The sequence below is a fragment of the Agelaius phoeniceus genome, unplaced genomic scaffold (genome assembly GCF_051311805.1).
Source record: "Agelaius phoeniceus isolate bAgePho1 unplaced genomic scaffold, bAgePho1.hap1 Scaffold_105, whole genome shotgun sequence".
NCBI classification, from domain to species: Eukaryota; Metazoa; Chordata; class Aves; order Passeriformes; family Icteridae; genus Agelaius; species Agelaius phoeniceus.
Window position 1 is genome coordinate 775,678 of NW_027509873.1, and position 16,913 is coordinate 792,590.

Sequence of the window (16,913 nt, forward strand, 5' to 3'; positions counted from 1 at the left end):
TTATTCTCAAGGCTAAGATATCCACTTGCACACATTAACCACTGGTGTGAGGGAAGGTATGACTCAGCACCGCCTGTTAAAGCTTAACAAATTCACAATTTGTTGCAGGTAAACACTTCCCCAACGTCTCTCCTTCCTTCTCTGGGAATCAAACACAAGCATTTTGTGAGCACTGAGCCCAAGGCCGCCTCCAACCCTCCTGTCACCCACCAGCCCTTCTCTCTTCACAAACAGCAGGTCCAGCAGTGCCTTCCCTCACTGGCTCAGTCACCAGCTGTGTCACAAGTTCTCTGTCACACACTCCAGGAACATCCTGGGCTGTTTGCTCTCCGCTGCACTCTGTTGCCAGCAGACATCCCCACCCTGTTCCATAGCCCTTGCAGAACCCTGCACCTGCTATCCCCGGGCACCTGGGAAGGGGAGGCAGGCACGGAAGAGATGCACCAGCTGCACCGGGCAGGAACCAAAACCCTCTCGCGGCACAGCTGCTGGCCTGTGTCTGGCACAGCTCCGGCTGCCCCACTCCTCATGGGCTTTTGGCTGGAAATGCAATTGCACTTTCTGCCTCATGTAGAAATACCAGGGCTGCACAAACAACAGCCAGCAGGCCACATCCCAAAGGCACTGCAGCATGGAGTTGAGAAGGAAGAAGACCCTTCCCCAATTCCTAACCATACCAAAAAATACCACCATAATTGGGACTTTTAATCTTCTGAATGCAGAGTTGATTCACAGGGTGACAAGGGAATCTTCCAATGGAGTTGAAGTTTGGTAGAGTTTTTATTCTGAGTCCTACTCAGACTGTTGATTTGAAAATTTATTTTAAAATATTCTTTAAAAGGCTGTGCAGTCATATGGTTTTGGTCTAATACCAAAATGGCTAGATTTAATTACATCCAAACTGATTAGTCTGTAAAAGCTTTCCTGCAGAATAGCCATTAAACAAGAAATGAAAATCTGTGGACTGTTGACTTTGCAAAATTCTACTAAATTTATCAGACAATGAGGCATTTTTAGTTAGATCATAGAGCAAATTAATTCCTATGGATAACTTGATTTGGATAAACCTGTTGATTTCAAATTAAAATTGCCAGCATGTACTAAGTGGAAATCTGAATACTCACTTCTATGAGGTCTGAATTATTAGATAGTCATTGTTCACCATAATAACAAAAAATTAACATTCTGGCTATTTTTTTTACTTATCGTCAGTTCTTCAACACTCTTTGTAACATCAGAAAGAGAGTTTGTAGCAAGGTGAACCATGGGTTGGTGGAGCATTGCAGAAGGCTCCTGTGTCAGCACTAAATGTTCACATTTACCATGGCATCACTTCTTGCCTTTAATTCCAAGCTACAGCTCAGTTCCTGCAGTATAGATTCACACTTGTAGTCTGTATTTGCAGCTGGTTCTTACTTCCCTGTCCAGAAAAAAAATCATGCTTGGATCTCAAATCAAAATGAAACAAGGAGAGAGTCAGGTTCTGGATAGGTATAGCAAGAACTAAGAGATTCTTTTTGCAAATATGTTGAAAAGTTGTTTGTAGATACTGCAAAAATGGCAGATTAAAGACTTGCATTCCAACTTGCAAGCTGAGGTTTGCCTGTTATTTCTGGACTGATTTCTTGAGGCCAGACACTGAACCTAATCAGTAAGAAAATCTAAACCACAGGAGTAGTTTGGAGAATATTGTAAATTATTCTGTCATGATGCTTTTTGCCTAAAAGTTCTGGCCATCATCCGATTGGAGTAATTAGAGGAGATCGAAGCCATCATTCTGTGCCTGTGCACACAGTTCCTTCCCAGGAGCAATCCATGAAGCAACGCTGACGAATCCACACCAGCAGCTGTTGCCACACAGTCATGAAGCAGAGAATATGTATTTCTGCTACACTTGGACAGCTGAAGATGCCTCTGATGAGCTAATTTTAGTGAATGCTCACCGCAGATGAGACCTTGTGGTTAGTCTCCAACAAGTCAGGGCAGTTAATATTCTGCCTAAATGAAGTAAGTCTAGCAATACATAGGCCATGGAGCCTGAGGAAAGCCAGCAGCTGTGGGAGATTTAATTTGTTTCCGTATCTTTCTTTTTACTAATTTATTGCAGTCAATTATTTAAAGAATGGAAACTTTTGGCAAACCATTGGCTGGAAGGTTGGTCAATCTTCCATTCATGACTCCTCTGAAAGCATCACCCCAGTGTTTTTATCAGTAACTCTTCCATTATTATGGCTCACACAGCATTTCCTGCAGCTCTTCCTGGAGTCAGGGAAAGGCACCAGGAGAAGGGGGAGAAAGCTGTGTGCAGAGACTGTGTCAGATAAAGAGACATTTGTTTCCTCTTATTGGACTGAATGGCTGCAGGAACCTCGCTAGCACTGCTAGCACTGCTGGCAAGGTGGCCTTTTGCAGGGCTGGGCAGAGTTTGGGGCCCGGGGTCCCTCCTCTCCGTGGGACACCAGGGTAAGCAGCCCCTGTGCCAGCCAGGAGCAGAGGTTCTGTGACTCTGCCCTGGGCACAGGGACCTGCCACTGTCCTGAGCTCCTGCCGCGGGTCCTCTGGGGCAGGTCCTGCTCTGCAGGGATGATGGGCGCAGCTGGGGGGTGGCTGCAATGGGGGGTGGCTTCCAGTGTGCTCTGTTGGTCTGCCACACTGCAGCCAACAGAGCTTCTGGAAGGAGCCTCCTCTTGTGAGCTGCTGGAGCTGGAGCTGGCGCTGGCCACAGAGCCGCTGCTCTCATCCCTGACAGGACCAGAGCACAGCAGCCTCTGGGCCTCCTTGCTGCACAATGACAGTGAGGAGGCCATGGACCAGAGGGTCAGTATGAATGACTCAGTTTCCTGATAAACTGTGCTAAGAAAACCCTGCATCCCTCCTGCCAGATCTAAGACACTCCAAGAAATCTGTTGGCACATTGTTTGCATTTTGAACAATTGTCTTATGAGTGCTTTTGATTGTTTTTGTCATTTTGTGTTGATTCAGTTGATCCTTCAGAGAAGCTTTCCTAATAATATAAAACACGGGGAATTGTGGAGACCCTGGGGGGGGGCATTCCCTGGTCTAGGGAGACACGAGAAGCTTCCCTCAAAAAGCTGTTAGAGCCCATTGGCTCCTTCCCCTGTTCCTGTGTCTGCTCCTGTGTTCCTGAGCCACACCTTCCCTATTCCCTGATTGCCCCCCTTATCTTTGTACTGCCCCGAGATCAGGGTCAGCCCCCAGGCCCCTGTGGAGACAAAGTGAGACCCTCTGTGCGTGGGTGCTGGGACCTGAACATCTCCCTGCACAGCTGAATAAAACATCTGTGGAGATGATGCAAAGGTCCTTTTTGCTTCTTTACCCTGGACTATGCTAGCAGCAATTCAGATTGCTACAGAGGACAAGCTGCAGTACTGGCACCAAGATTTTGGCAACTTGACCATAGGCACAGAGGGCGTGCAGGATGCTGCTCTATGAATTCTTTAACCAGCCATCTCTGGTGCTGGCATATTCCCTCCAGCTTCTGGTGCAGCCAGGGCCACCTTTGGTCCAGTAGATGACATTGTTATTTGAAAAATTCGGCCCACACCTTGGGCAGGAGGCCATCCACAGGCTCTGGTCCTGCAGGCCCCTGCTCAGCTGGGGACAGTGTTCCCCGTGGGGAAGATGGAGCAGCCATCTCAGGGTCTTGGGGGCTGTTTTCAGCAAGGTGGCCAGGCTCTCTCCCTGCTGGACTCTAGCAATTGTTTGGGGGAGCTGATGGCAAATTGTATGTAGTCCTGTTCATCCTACTCAGAAAACCTGACAGCTTCTATCATTCTTCTGCAGAGTGGGCACGCTGGATTTCTCTTTGCCCACTGCAGGATGAAGCCCAGGCAGAACTGGTGGTGACAGGGCAGAGAAAAATTCACATCCTTCTTAGTGACCTGGCAGATGGGGCAGCTCCATTCTGTCCCCATGGCCATGTCTGTCTGTCACAGCAGGAGGGAGGAGCTGAGGACCATGAGCTGCTCTCATTTGCAATCTTGCTTGGCGAGAGCCCAAGCTCAGCCAGAGGGGTCCAGGCTCTGTCAGTGCCCAAACATAAGCAGAAAGGGATGTTGTATCACAATCCATTCCTTGGTGAAGGAGGTCCATAGCAGCCTCAAGAGGCACCTCAGACACTCAACAGTCAAGGCAGTGACATATGGACAGGACACAGATGGCAGTTCATGGCTGGGAGAGCATTCGTAGACATATCCAAGGACAAATTTCCCAGGAACGCTCCACAGCTCTGGGATCTGCCCATCAGCTCTCTCAGAGGCTTCAGCAGAACAACCAAAGTCCTAAAAAGCAGCTTCCAGACACTTTTCCTACCATCCTGCCTGAGTAGCCGGGTTGCTTGCTGCAAAACACTCTTTTTCTCCTCTTCCCCAATGCCTGTGGACACTTGCAGCCAAAATAAAAAGCTCCTGGCCCTCTGTGTGATGTGATAATACAGTTTCTATATTTCCATGCTGGGATGAAAGAAAGCTGTGCTGTGGGTCAGGAGAGGCCAGGACCCACTTGGCCTTCCTGCAGGCTGAGGCGGTCCCAGCAGACATCCTGCTGCTTTGTTGGGGAATGTGTGAGGTGGAGTGGAGGGGGTGACAGAGAGGCCGAGATTGTAGAGTGGAAACTCAGCTCCAGAGTGGCAGTGCAGACTCTCCCTGCTGAATGCCTGCTGGGGCTGACAAAGAAGGAAAATGCCCCAATAACAGCCCGGTGGCACTGTGTCTCAGGGACAGGTACAGGGAGGTGACAAGAAACAGCAGCATGGCCCGGTCTCACAGCTTCTAGGAAGCAGTGACAGAGGGGCCTCATGGGCCAGAGATTTCAGAAAGGCTGTCTTCTTAAATGGCCACTCTGAAACCCCTCTCTTTGCCTCTTGGGTTTGTGAATGCTTTTGACAGCCACAGCATCCTGGGGCAACGCGTTCCACGATTTCATTAAATACTCCTTGAAAAGCTCCTCCCATTGTTCAACTGAGCTGCCAGCCTGGTCATTTCAGAGGCTGCTGCCTTGGTGGAGAGAAACATCAATCTTCTGCCTTTCAGGGAGCTGAAGGAGAAGGGACTCTTCAGCATCCAACACCTGGCTGGGTCCCATTCAGAGGTCCTGCTTTGTAGACTTCGTGAGGTTTGCTTGGCACTTACCAGCGAGGTGAGAACATTGTTCTGAATTGTCCCCCCTACTTCATACACAGTGAGTAGAGTAGGGATGAGCTTGTTCATCTCCATGTGTGCTCAGGGTCTGCCTTCATTTCTGGTTTTAGACCTGAGATTTCCAATGTCTCTCAGCTATCTGCAGGATCTGTGGGCACATGCAGCTGTATTTACTGGCAGGTCGGGTATCTGACACTCATCTTTGAGTGTGGTGCCTTTATAATGCAATGTGCAAATGCAGAAACTGAGACACTAATGCTGTTATTTGCCAGAGTCCCAATCTCTGCCCAAGTTGTAATTCAACACTGCAAATGAGTCTGTAGAGCTGAGCCTGTGTTTTCTGTTTCCTGGCTGAGTGCTTCAGCTGCTGGTGTTGCTTTTTTGAACAGGAGCACCTGACTCTTTTATCTTTATCACTTGTGCCTTTATGATTTGAAAGCAGCTCTTGCTTTAATTTTCCAGTAAAAGGGCCTAAAATCAAAGCTGTGGACATTTTAGAAGGGTCAAGTAGAACACTTAATGAAATTTTTATTTTAGGCCTGCAGTGAGCAGGTCTGAGGCCAGAAATTGGTGCCAGAGTAAGTGCCTTTCTGTGCTTGTGCTCTCCTGCTCTCCCTGTACTTGTATGTTCCTCTGGACACAGTGGGATGTGTTGTCATTTCCTGGGACTTCTGTTGAAGGCAACTGGTTTTCTTTCCAAGGTGATTCTTCTGTTTCCCCTCATGATTTCCCCAGGTGACCAACCTCCGTTCCAAGGTGTCCTACTCTGCCATTGTCACTCTGGGAGAGCTCTTTGTGACCTTGAAGAAGGACATGGACTCTGAGGTGGATGAGGTTGCTCGGGTCCTTCTCCAGATGGTGTCCAACTCCCCAGAATTTGTTCGGAAAGCAGCCAGTCAGACCCTGGGGATCATGGTGGAGAATGTGACTCCTGCACGAGCAATGACTGCTCTCATGGACATGGGAGTCAAGTAGGTTCTTCTTCTTTTAGTGATGTTCTTCACCTTCGTGTGCGTGGGAGGGAGAAGGGATGAGACAGAGAATGGGAATGGTGGGAGGGAAGGGTCCTGCATCCTGCATCTTCCGTGAACTCAGTGACTTGATTCTCTGACCAACCTCACTTCTTTCCTCTTGTCACCTATTTCTGCCCTCCTGCAGCCTATCAGTTCTCAGAATCACAGAACTGTAGAATATGGGGAGTTGGAAGGGGCCCATCAGGACCATCGAGTCCAGCTCCTGGCCTTGCCCAGAACAGCCCAAGGGTCACACCAAGTGCCTGAGATTGTTGTCCAAATGCTTCTTCACCCCTGCCAGGCTTGGTGCTGTGACCACTGCCCTGGGGAGCCTGTTCCAGTGCCCAGCCACCCTCTGGGTGAAAAACCCTTTTTCCTGATACCCAAAGTAAAGCTCCTCTGACTCAGCTTCCTGCTGCTTCCTGGAGTTCTCCCAGCCTGTCAGATTTTCCTAGATGTGGTGATCAGTGGGGAAGTGAAAGTGCCTGCAAAGGCCAAGGATAGAGCCTTGGGCTTTTGTGGGAAGAGGGACAATTGCAATTGCAGCTGTGAGCAGTGTTTGGTATTTCACAGCACTAACCACAGAGGCCCTGGGAAAACCATGGCTCCTCATGATGCCATTAACTTGAGAAATGAGGAGGGTCCTTGCTGGGGCGTGGAGCACATGGGGGACAATCTGCTGGGTGTGGCCCAGCCTGCACAGCAGGGGCAGCTCCTGCCAAAGGAGCCTTGTATGACTGTCCGGGCCTTAGAGCTCTACTTTCTATTCAAACTGATGTTTCATGTTAGCCTTGAGATGATGAATCACTTTACAGGCACCTTCACAGGCTGACTGCCATGGGACAGCTGAAGCAAATGCTGCCTTAAATGTTGGTGCTGGGCCTGATAGTTCCCAAGAGACACTCTCGAGAACAGGACAACCTGGCTAAACTGCCTGCCACCCTTTCCTCAGCTTTGGAATAGGGTAAAACATTCAGATGGATCCGTTGCCAAGCCCCACAGAAGAAACAGGCTGCATTGCTGGATATTCTGCAACTTCACGGCCCACAATGTGTTTTCCCTGCATTTGTTGTTTTCCAAAGTTCTGCAGATTTGGGGATAAATGGGTGGAAAGAGCCTCAATCCTGCTGCAGCTCTGTGTACTGGGTGCCCTCTGATGGTCAGCATCAATTGTCCTTAATCTCTAAATTATTCATATGTCATCTATTTCTTGAATCTTTCTCCGAGTAAATACTGTGAAAGAAATTGAGGATCAGACAGTGCAGGGAGACTGAATTCCTCCCTCTTCCGTGCAGGCAGGCCTTGTGTGCAATGCTAACTTTGTGTTTACCTGAGGACAGAACCTTCTGCAGGTGTCTGAAGGTGCAGGGAGAGCCCAGGCTCCTTCCCCCAGCACGGGCAGGGAGCAGGCTCTGGCCAAGGCCTGTGCTGCTGCTGCTCCTGGTCTCTGTGGCCCAGGGTTTGCTCTCTCCTCCCCAGCAGCCGCCCCGCCCCGGTGCGGCAGTGTGCGGCCCAACTCCTCCTGTCCCTGATGCAGAGAATTGGAGTCACCAAGCTCGCAGGCACAGCCTGGGCTGAGAGGCTGGCACACGTGGCAGGGAAGCTTGCTCAGGACTGTCACAAGGACACAAGGTAATGATCTTCATTTCACCTCCTAAAACAGGAAAACCCTTTTGTGTCTGGCTATAAAGGTGAAACCACACAAGAGTGGAAACTAAAGGGAATATGAAGTTACCTCACGGTGTGAATAAGGGTCGTAGAATCATGGAATATGCTGAGTTGGAAGGGACCCATCAGGGTCATGGAGTCCATCCCCTGGCCATGTGCAGTGACCCCAGGAGTCACTCCATGTGCTTGAGAGCATTGTCCAAACACTTCCTGAGCTCCGTCAGCCTTGGTGCTGTGACCACTGCTCTGGGCTGCCTGGGCAAATGGCTGTACTGGGAAACCTGAGGTTGGCCAGCAAAAAGGAGCATTGCCAACTTTTTCCTGTGGCTTGAAGGATTCTTTACTGAGATCAAAAGAGCTCAGATCAGCCAGTCCAACAGTCTTGTTTGGCCTTAGGTGCACAACACAAAGCCAAAGAGTTGGCTAATGTTCATCACTGAAGGATCCCAAACATCCATTTCTCATTAACTTCAGACTTTCCTAGAAATATTTCAGGGGTCTTTAGCCAACATATTCAGTCTTTCTAAACCTGTTCTGAAGATTTCTAGAATGCTGTTATCAGTGCCTCAGTGAGCTCCACATTTCTTCTTGAAGAAAACTGTGGTTTCCTAGTGGCAAAATCAACCCAAACCACCAAAATCCCCTTCCTTTGGTGATGAAATTCCCATGAATAGCTGCCAAGAACACCAGAGCAACTAGCTGCCCCTGTGCATACATATAGTATAGAATAATCAAGAGGATGCATGAGGTGTTTTGTCCTGGCTTCCCTGCCAGTTAAAGAAAGGCAAATTATTGTGCAATGGCAGCAAGACACTGCTAAGAGGCTCTGACAACAAAGCAGATGTGTTTTGCTTGTTCCCTGGGATCCTTTGATGCCACAGAAGCACATCCCCAGTTTCAGAGTGAAATGGTATTTTTCTGTTGCCCCACATTCTCCTCCTGCCTCTTGTGTTCAGCTGACAGCACTGTGCAGTGTCAAGTGAGGTAAATCTCCCTCTTTGCTGAGTAGGTAATGCCTTCTCATGCAGGGATTGCACCTGATGAGTTTAAGCTATCAGCCTCTTCTGTTAACACTCTTCCTGTGTTTGTTCACTTTTCTTTCATTTCCTTCCTGCCTTCCTTCCTTAGGCATTATGGACAGGAGATGGTGAAGATGTTGCTCACTCATCAACAATTTAAAATGCTTCTGGAACAATCTCTTTCCCCCCGTGACCTGGAAGATATTCTGACAAGAATTAAGAAGGAAGTAAGTGCTTGGCAGGAGAAATGTCTCCTTTGTGCAAGTATTGCCACTGCTAATATGAGATCAAACATACCCAATCTGTCTTTAGCTCATTCCTCTTCTGCTGAATCATTTTGCTCCTGGGAATGAGTTGTTGATCCTCAGCCTGTTCATCAGCAGGCCACAAAGGAACTGATATTATTAGGGAAAAAGTGGGGTTTTGAATATTTTCAATATCAGTCACAAAGAGGGAAGGGAAAGAGGAGAAAATGGGTTTACATTTAAGAGTAACCCCCACCATGCTCTCCCTACTCTGCCCCCTGTAAAGCAATTAAGTGAGAATTGTGCTTCTGAAGATAATAGTCTTTGCAAAGGACACTGGAAGTAGTAGCACCAAGAAAATTTCCAAATTTACAAAAGATGTCCAAGTCAGTCCTAGTTACTACAATGACTGTCTGTCTTTTGGGAATGCTGCCCTGCTGTCAAGCCCTGTGGAGCTGGAAGAAGCTTGGTGAATTCAGCAGCATCCAGTGGAAAATCCTTTGTTTGTTTGATGGGGGGGATTTTATTTTTTTTATCGACATTACAGAAGGGAGCCTGCCTTTGAGCAGGCACAGGGAGAGTGAGTGTTGAACCAAATCAACTTCCAACACACTGGGCCAACCCCCAAAGAGTCCAGTTTGTTCTGCTGCTTCCTTCACAAACACTCGTTGCCTGCCACTTTGCATTATTCCCATTTATGCTCAAGACGAAGGAATTTGGGATTTTAGACTGCTGCTCAGTCTGGTAGCACCCATAACCTGCCTTGGGCTGTTGAAAACAAAGAGTTGGCATCACTCAATCTCTGCTCTGTTTCCATCTGTAAGTTAGGAAATGTTTCCCTAGGCCTTGGTAGCAGTGATCCTGGTTCTAACTTGTGTTTTCAACAGGGAATTTCCTGTTTTATATTCTAAAGATGGATGGGGTTTCTCTATGTCTTTGTAGGGCATGGCAAACCAGAAGGCTGAAGGCCCATCTGTCAAGGAGCCGGTGAAGGAGAGGAACGATGGCTCAAAGAAGCCCCAGGCCACATTGTCTTCTAGCAAACGGTACTGAGCACTTTTGTCAGATGAGACAAAGCACATGACAAGCTTTACATGTCTCTTCCTCAGGAAAATCTTCCTGGAAGACATGACCAGTGCCACAGATTGTTTCCTTTCCCTACAAATGCTCTAGGATAAAAAATGTCGACTTCTGCATTGTGCTGAACACAACTTCTCTGGAGGGGTTTCCACAAAAATGGAGAGACAAAAAGACACCCATTGGTTGCAGCTCAGACGATGCAGTGCAGTGGCAAGGGCAGTGTTGTGGAGGCTGGGAGAGGGCCAAGTTTCTGCTGCCTGACTTGGGACAAGTAAATTCAACCAGGGCTTTTTTTCCATCTGAGTGGAGTCTTTTTCAGATGGGTGTTTTGATGAGAAATCTCAGTCTGGATGCAAGATGCCATTCCACAAAGATGCAGTTCTCATCCATGTGGCTTGGCCTGGCTGAATCATGGTTTTCTTCCCCTCAAACAGTACCAAGTTTGAGTAGTAAGGAGCAAGGCAATTTCTGAACAACTTCAGTCAACAGGTGTCTGAATGTGGACTTTTTGTCTTGATATTCCTGTCCTTCATGTACCTTGCTTGATGGACAGCATGTTTGGTTTATTTCCCCCTGTGCTGCAATCAACATTTAAGACAGGAATTTGCTCCTTGCTGTCTCTTCATGCCACTGGCAGAGCTACTTGTACCTGTTCTCCTCTGATAGCAGAGGGGATTTCTTTAGCTCTGTCCTGCTCAGCAGTGGCAGGAAAGTGACCACATGCCTCAGTAGCACAGCTAGCATCTTCCTGTGCTCATGGAAGAGACAGGTTGATCAGGAGAATTGTTCCCAGTGGGGTTGTTAAGCTGTGCATCTAGTCTCTAGGGAAGCAAATGAAATGTGAGTGTAGTTCTGGCATGTCAGGCTTCTGTTTTTATCTCTCTTACTGATTTTCTGAATCCTTCAAATATGGCCCTGTTTATCTGTTCAGATGCATCTGAGCTACTTTTCCAGATTGTCATGCCTGGTTGTAGAGACACTTCTCCAGAGTGATGAGTTTCCTTATTGTAAGACACACACGTCCCATATGAGGAGGCATTTAAACTTGGAAGTAGTGTCTCTCTTTCTCCACAAAGCAATGTGACCTGTGTGCCCTGGCAGCCATCTGAAGATAGATCAGATGCATCTCATCCTTGGTTTTCCTGAGTGAGCAGTGCTGAGAATGTCACTTGCAGATTGTCTGCCATAATGATTGTCATGAGGTCTCCACGTTGTTCTTCAGAGCCTGATGATTTTCCAGCTTGAAATCACATAATTGGGAAAGCTGCTCAAGATGTTTTGCTCACAATTAATTGAAGGTATTGTCTGTGGCTGCAGCTCTCTCCATAGAGAGCAGCAGGCACAACTTTCCCAGGCATTGTCCTGGGGAAGGCTGTGAGAAGATCAGAGAAAAGAATGAGAAACAATTCTTATCTGCACTTGCTGCACCTCTTGTTGTGAACATGTGGAATGTGTTATGGAGATTTGTTTACCAAAGGGTAGTTTCTTAATTGGCCACTGGTGATGGTGTTTTGGATTCAATTGACCAACCTGGTCTGTGTATATCAGACTGTCTGTAAGGGTGATGAGTTTCTGTATAGTATAGTATAGTATAGTATAGTATAGTATAGTATAGTATAGTATAGTATAGTACAGTATAGTACAGTATAATAAAGTGATTGATCAGCCTCAGCCTTCTGGAATCATGGAGGCAATGCTAATTATTTCCTCGACAGGGATGCCATGCTATGATAATGATCACCACCAGGTCCTCATTTGGTTTTATTTTCCAGGGTGAAATCTCCCTCTGATGGGCACCTCCTACACCGTGCAAAAGCCCAGGTCACGTCACCTCCAGCTGTGGAAGAAACGGAGCTGCTCCAGAAGCTTTACCATCTCCTGGAAGCCAAGGGGTTTCAGACAAGGATGGAAGGAGTGGAACTCCTCCAAGACCTGTGCAGAACAAACCCCCAGCTCATCTCCACTAACATTGTCCAAGTATGTAGGGTATCTTCACTGCTCCTTTCCTTTAGCTCCTTTCCTAAGCCTGTAGCAGCAAAGTTAATTCAGTGTGTCTTGGCACTCTGTCCTGGCTGTTTGGGACACGCTGGTCCCTCTTACCCAGACAAATGTAATTCAGGTCCAGGCTTCAGGACAAGTTATTTCAGTCCAGCTGTATTTGTCTGGCAGGTGCCTATTGATGCTGTTCATCAGATGATGGCAGAATTTTCTGCTGGTGTAACTGCTGCTCTCTCCTACTCCCAGTTGGGTTAAGTGAAGGGAATCTAGCCCCTGAAAGCAAGGCAATTGTTCTCTAGACCAAAAATGGGTTTGCATAGGGAAGAGAGGTATCAGGCTTGGTTGATTTAAACCCAGTTGTTTTTTTTTAAAGAATACTTCTGTAAACTCCATCTTGTCTTACACAGGCACAGCTCTGGCTACTCATTTCCACCCTTGTTCCTATTCCTCTTGGTAAAGACAGTACTCACCCTTCTTGGGGGTCTTTTTTACTCTTTGGAAAAGGAGGAAAACAGCGAAGGACTCATCTCTGCCTTCTCCTCCCAGTAGCTGCTTTTTCCCTTTTTCCAGGAAAAGGTGCCTGACAATGAGGCTGTCAAGGGACTGAGCCTGCTCTAATGAGAGCTGTACAGCACATTACATTTCAGAAGTCCACCTGTTACTTAGAGAAAGAGTCTGGATCGTGGAAGAGTTGATCAGAGCCCTGCTCTTCTCCAGACACAGGCTCTGAGACAAACAAAAGAAAACTTCTATCTCCTCCAGCCATAGTTTTGGCAAAATCATAACTGCCCTCAGGACTTGAGGCAACTGTATAGAAAACCGGGCATTGTAAACATCTGCTTCCATTCAAAGCAAAGGTACTCTTTAGCATTAATAAATGGAATTGATTTAATGATTTAGAGATGGAGAGAAATGCCATAGGAACTATTGTGTCCCCAGCCAAACCTCCTAAAAACAGAAGAAAATCTTTCAACCAGCATGAGGTTGTGCCACCATTCCAGTGAGTGGCCCACAGGAAAACAGTGCAATTGTGCAAGCGAGTGCTGGCCTGAGAGAAAGGATCACTTTCATCTTTGACATTGCTGACTGCTACAGCCACTCTTCAAACAAGGACATGTGGATCCAGCTTTCATGTTGCTTGTTCTCTTCACAGATTTTTGATTATTTTGTCCTGAGAATATCTGACAGCCACAAGAAAGTGAAGCAGAGGGCGCTGGACGTGCTGGCTGAAATCACAGGAGCCCTGAAAGATGCCCTGAACCCGGTGATCATTGGTTTGGTGGAAGGAATAACAAAGAACCTGAATTCAAAGGATGCCAGGGTTCGTGGGGCAGCTGTGAAAGCACTGGAAGAATCCATTGCTCATTTGGGTAAGGCTGAGCCCTGGCAGGGACTCTCCTCAACTTCGTCTCTGTCTCTCCTGCACAAGAGAGCGCAGAGTGCCTTGACAGCTGCTCTTGTCTGTGGAACACTGCAGCTGACACCCACCAGAAGCTGTGCAGCTGCAGTCCTTATGCACCATCCCCAACAGGCTGGAATGTGATCAGCATTTCCCAACAGTCCCAGGAGCCCTTGGCTCTGTGCTGCTTGTCTGAAGAGCAAGTCCTGGGCTACAGCTTTGCTGCAGTTCAGAGGCAAAGGGGGTTTGGAGTTTGCTTGGGCCCTGTCTGACTTCCCAAATGAACAGCTTTGCTGTTGGCATGAAGGGACACTGACCCATCAGAGCTTCTGCAGAGCAGCCACCTGCAAGGCTCTACATTAGAGGCATCAGCTGCCTATTTTCCACTTTTCTTCTTTGTCTTCTATTTTCAAAGGGGAACTTATGATTTTCCAAGTTCATTTCTTTAGAACAAGCAGGTATAAACCCAGCTGTCAATGATGCATTGTTCCACATGTTGTTTTGCATGGGGCAAGATGGCCACAGCAATTAACTACATAGGCAAGGGCTGCTCTAAATTCCTCTGCCACACAGATTTATGTCAGCTCTGAGAATGCTGCACTGGGGAAATATGCCTGGAAAAAGGAGTGTTGAAGAGGCAGGTCTTCAAGGGGAGTTTCCACTTTCTCCTCCCCAGTTGCTCTGTGAACTCAGGAACTGCCTGACTCAGTGCCTTTCTGTGACCCAAGTATGGGCTTCTTCCTTTTTGCTCTGGGATGCAAAACCTTTTCACTGCTTCCATGTGACTGAACTCTTGAGGTCCCTGATGTGAAATGTTTTAACACAGCTCCTGCTACAGCAGACAAGTTTGCATTTACAAATGTGAAAGGAGAGCTTTTCTTTTGGAATTTAAAACCCTGCCAAGGAGGCTGGAAGGAATGAAGAAAAGGATTCAAAACCCAGCAGAAATGTACTTGATTTTATAAAATGGGGTTGGCCCTGCCCTTTGCCTCCCCACTGTCCTTTCTCCTATGACCTGAGAAAAGTGAGCAGAACCATGTGTTTCCCTTGTAGATCAAGTGTCACTGCTGAAAGAGTTCAGCTACCAATGGAATCACCTGAGTGGCCAAGCTCTGCTGGATGTCACCGAGCGTATCACAGGTATGGCCTCCCCTTCTAAGCCAAGAGCTCTGCCTTAGGGAGTATTGACAGGGAATGCCTGTGAACAGACAGCAGAGCAGCTCCTCCACATCAGGAGGTGCTGAGCTTGTCCCTGCTGCCCAATAGCCCAGGCAGGTGGATTTGGCAGGTTTGCCCTGGCTGCTGCAGAGCTGGGCAGCATCTGAGATGGGGGCAGCGCTCGGCCTCGGGGCTGAGCTCTCACTGGGGCATCTCAGAACCACCTCCAGCAAAGGGAGGGGCTACAAATACCCCAGCTGGCTCCTCTCTGGGAAGCTCAGGGACATCTGTGATCTTTGAGGGGAAATGGTGGCAAATGCTCTTTCAGGGCATCAGTTTGTTTTGTCCTCACGGAATTCTTGTTTTTCTCTTGGAAAGTTTTGAGGCTGAACCGTGCAGAGCCTGGGGGTCACAGCTTAGGTCAAAACTCAACAGAGGCATCAGAGGCACGGGTTTAGTGCAAGGCAGCCTCTGGGGCACAGGGACAGAAGCAGAGGGCTGAGGCTCCCTGCCTGTGCTGTCCAAGTGGCCTTGGACTGAGCCTTTCAGGGTGTGCAAACAGTGTCTGCCTGTGCCAGCGCTGTCCAAAATGCTACAAATGCAGCTGATAATTGATTCCTCAGAGGAGCTTGCTATGTCAGCAATAGCCAAGGAATGGAAAAAGGATAATCTCAATATATAGAAGAGAAGATGATTGATAGCCATGCTTTACCTGGGGCTAAATCCACTGCTAATGATGCCAGCATCTTTGAATGCAAGGTTTAATACACTTTGTGTCTTCATTAGGAATCTCAAAAGGGCATGTTCAGCAATTGAGAATGTCAAAGGCCCTTTAAAGAGCATTTGAATAAAGTAGATCTCAAGCAATAGGGAATTTAGTTTAGCAGTTCTTTTGTTCTCTTTTTCAAATAAAGGAATCAACCATAAATTAGGACTGCTTAGAAAGAGCAGATGTTCTCTCTGAGATTTAGTAGGAACAGACAGCTGTTCCTCACGTTCGGTAGTCACCAATGTCTTTAATTGCATTTAAACTCAAATGAATTCCCATTTTAAAATGGGTACCATAACCCTTTCCTGCTTAGCAGAATTGGTTTTGGGTACTTGCAGGAGCTCTTTCAATGTTGATGACTGCTGGTGGATTAACAGCATTGAGAAAATGAAGTCTCTTCCACCACAGAATATTAAATGGCTGCTAGATAACATTTTGTCTGATCAGAAAATAAGAATGGTCTCCAGAGCATTTCAGGTTTTGATCTCTCAACCAAATCTGCCATGCAAGGAGCCTGTTGGTAGTAACTTTTTGTCTGTGTTTGATACAGTTCAGTTCAGTTCAGAAAATGGGCAGAGAGATTTCAGAGACAATATGAGAAAACACTCGTGTTTTGGTTACATTTCAGTCCCCTGTGTAGCATTTTTCTTTCTCTATGCCCCTATTCCAGTGGACAGTATAAGAAAAAATGCCATTAACATTGGGAGGGGAAGTGGCATTAAAATGTGGAGATGCCCAAATGCCACGGCAATGGGGTCTGGGTAATTCTCTAAGACACCCTGAGGTTTGAAACAGCTCTTTGTAGGAAGCCCCAAAAGCATTCAGCCAAAGACACCAGCTGGTCCCTGATGTTTCTCATCCAGCTGTCAGGCAGCAGCCATCTCTGGTGGGCTGGAGTTTTGAGGTGTGTTCTAATCCTGCCCTTTGCTGTGTGCCACTGAGCCAAGGGAAGAGCCAGATTAGGCATTTGGCACTTGACATCAAAGGTACAAAAATGGAATCATCCCTTTTATTAGGAATCTCTCCATTTCCTCTCTGTGGTGCAGTTCCAAATCTTCAGGGTGGGGTTAGAGAACTTCTTAATGGAAATAAAAGGCAGTTGGACATTTCATTCATTGTTCATGCAGAAAGAGATTGTGAAATAATTTAGTAAAGGTGCAAAGTCTGCCACAGGGACAAGGCTCTGGTTGGAGCAATTAGTCCTGAGGGGTTGGTGGTTCTGTTTCCAGGATGATCAGCTGCTTTGCCCGTTTCTGGATCAAGGGGCTCTGTGTGCCGTTTTGCTGACCTTGGCCAGAGAGGCTTGCCAGAAGCAAAAGCAGAGGTAGATGCTTGTTTGCATTGAGGTTGTGGCTAAGGAGCTGTGTCTCTGTCCCGGCAGTGCTTGTGCAGTGGGTCCATGCCA